We start from the raw sequence: 3,215 nt of genomic DNA, 5'->3' as shown, positions 1-3,215 counted from the left end.
GGGTTCACTTTGCACATTTATTTTTTTAGATCCATTTTTATGGTATTGTGAGTGTTCATCTAACTGTAAAGTGGAACACAACAAATATATTTACAAGCACTGACATAAAATGTCTGAACTTGACAGAGACATTTTTTTCTCTTTGAGTGTGATTCTAGTAACAAAAGTAGGTTTCTTCTCTATTACAAACCAAAATGGGCCTTGGACAATGTTAAATCCTCTTTTGGTTTTATTAAAACTACTGGTTTCTATTTCTCCAAATTATAAAGAAAAAAAACAAACTGAAAAACTGTACCTTAGAATGAAGGTATCCAACATGTATTGTACTTTCTTTATTTGAATATTGTGAGCTTCCCTAAATCACTGAAAGCCAGGTAGCAGATGAAAGTTTAATTTATTTTGGTTAGTTGCACAATCAGCCAGATATTTAGACTGGATTTGGCTTTTTTTTTTTATCTTTACTCCTCCTAAGAACCTGGGAGAGGCAGATATTGATTAATATTATTATTAAGGTATCATCACAGGATATAAACTGTCCGAAGTAAAGCTGCCTTTTGCAACTGACCGGTGTGATTTTTGTCAATGCTGATGTTGTTGAGTGGTGCTTCAGAAACTTTGGGATGGCACTCAAGGCTCCTGCCTAGCGTTGCTTTCTTTCATCATCATCGTTATTCTGCTTCTATTTGCAGACTTTCCTGATTTGTGATTTTTTTTCTGGTTCTTTCTCTTCTATGCTGCTATCTCCAGGTACTGCAGTGTCTACCTTTGTCTTTCCTATCGACAGTTGTTAAGTCTGGGATGTTATCAAGCAGATGTTTGATTGCCTGAATTCCCAAGTTCTTGCTTACAGGCAAGTGGTATTTCTTGCAGATATTCAATGCACCCTTTTTACTTTGTCATATTGTTGTTTGTAATCAGTTTGCAATATTCTTGCAATAGGAGGGCCACTGTTTCTTCAGCTGCTTTGCAGGAAAGGCATTTGCAGTCTGTTGCTTTCTGACTTTATTTGCATTTGTTCTTAAGGTATGGTCTTATGCAGCCATAATTAGTTCCTCTATTTTTTTCTTCAACTTTCCTGCTCTTAGCCACTGCCAAGTCTTGTTATCTGATCTGCCTCCTAGGCAGCTAGGCTACAGGTAGTCCTCAACGTACGACCACAACTGAGCCCAACATTTATGTTGCTAAGTGAGAAATTTGTTAAGTGAGTTTTGCCCCCATTTTATGACTTTTCTTGCCACATTTGTTAAATGAATCACTGCAGTTGTTAAATTAGTAACCCGGTTGTTAAGTGAATCTGGTTTTCCTATTGATTTTGTTTGTCAGAAGGTGGCAAAAGGGGATCACATGACCCAGGGACACTGCAACCGTCATAAATATGAATCAGTTGTCAAGCATCTGAATGTAAATCATTTGACTAAGGGGATGCTGGAATTGTCATAAGTCTGAAAAATGGTCATAAGTCACTTTATTCAGTGCCGTTGTAACATTGAACGGTCAGCAAGTGAACTGACTAACTGTACTGGCCATATACTACTTTGTCTTGCCATGTCTCATTCTTTTCTAGTCCATTCTAGTCTATTCTAGTCTATTCTTTGGCCTTTCTTACAGGACAGTTTGGTAGCTTTGATATTCAGTAAGCCTTCATAGTGTACTAGCATCTTCTTCACTGGCCTTCAGATATTCTTCCAAAGCCTTTTTTTCCTTCTTCAATTATCTGGTGTATCCATGCCACCTATGCTCCTTGGTAAATAGATTCTGTCAATGTCACTGCATCGGGGAAGGGCATGATTCATTGTCATTTTTCTGGTCTTTCTATCCAGGGTTTCTACCTCATTTTAAATCCAGTCCATTCATCCATTGTAATCTAATCCACTGTATTTCTAATGACTAGAGTTATCCAGGTGTTAATCACCTTGATGGTATTTCTGCCATTTTGTTTGGATTTTAAAATTTTCTTCACTCTTCTGATGTCTTTACTACTAACCTTCTTTTTGATTTCAGTGTGCTTGCTGTTGTTAGCCTGAAAGATACCCAGATTATTATTATTTATAATAATCTTCATCCAGATTCCTAATATTATTTCCATAGGACATCTTAATTCCTTCAGTCTTCACTGTTTTTCCCCATTGATCATAAGGGTGGCATATTGGTCCAGTCTAAACTCCATTGCAATATCTTGACTTTATATTTGGATAACGTTGAACATTGATTCCATTTCTGATTGTATTTTTCCTTAGAGCTTCAGATTGTTCATGTAAGGGAGGTGGGATAGCCTCGTAGATGTTTTTGATGTTTGATAGCCATGGCCTGACTTGCTACATGCTACAAAGCTACTCCACTAATTACTCTTACAATGCAAATATGCTAATAATATCATTTATGTATGAAAACTACATAAATTTGCTAACCTTTCAGTATGGTTATCTGCTATCATTATCCATAGAATTAACAACAAAGTTGCTGTACAAACTAGGTAATATATAGGCACAAATCATGCAGCAGAAATGGTAATATTGAGAAAGTAATGGAACACTTATAAAACTTCAGTTTCATTGAGTATTGTTTTAGTATTTTCAACTAAACAATTAGCTGGATTTTGTTATGAAGTAATATTTACAGATAATCAGAAGTTCTGTTTGTTGTGGTTTGAATTTCTTCAATCTGTTTCATTGTTTTTTTCAGGTATGTATTCATGGGCCAATCATTTTGTTTACTATCAATAAACTTAGAAGTAATAAAGAATGTTCCTCACATTAAATAAAATATACCCCTTTACAATTATTTGCCATGATTTAAGTAGTTAGTCCCTAATGTTAAGGCTGCCATGGCAAAATATGCTATACGTAGAGATCTAGGCAACATGATCTGATAAAAAAAATCATTGCTCTCATTAGAGTCTAGATTACTGGAGTCCAGAACCTTACAGATTGTCACAGCAAGAATGAATTTAAGGAACAACGAAATAAAAGCACCTGAGGGTAGAACAAGAAGCAATGGGTGAAAACTAATCAAGGAGAGAAGCAACTTAGAACTAAGGAGAAATTTCCTGATAGTTAGAATAATTAATCAGTGGCACAACTTGCCTCCAGAAGTTGTGAATGCTCCAACACTGGAAGTTTTTAAGAAGAGGTTGGCTAACCATTTGTCTGAAGTGGTATAGGGTTTCCTGCCTAAGCAGGGGGTTGGACTAGAAGACCTCCAAGGTCCCTTCCAAC

Source organism: Pituophis catenifer, unplaced genomic scaffold, assembly GCF_029215685.1.
Source record: "Pituophis catenifer annectens isolate HBS135680 unplaced genomic scaffold, rPitCat1.0.hap2 SCAF_1, whole genome shotgun sequence".
Classification (NCBI taxonomy): Eukaryota; Metazoa; Chordata; class Lepidosauria; order Squamata; family Colubridae; genus Pituophis; species Pituophis catenifer.
Note: the sequence above shows the minus strand (reverse complement) of the source record.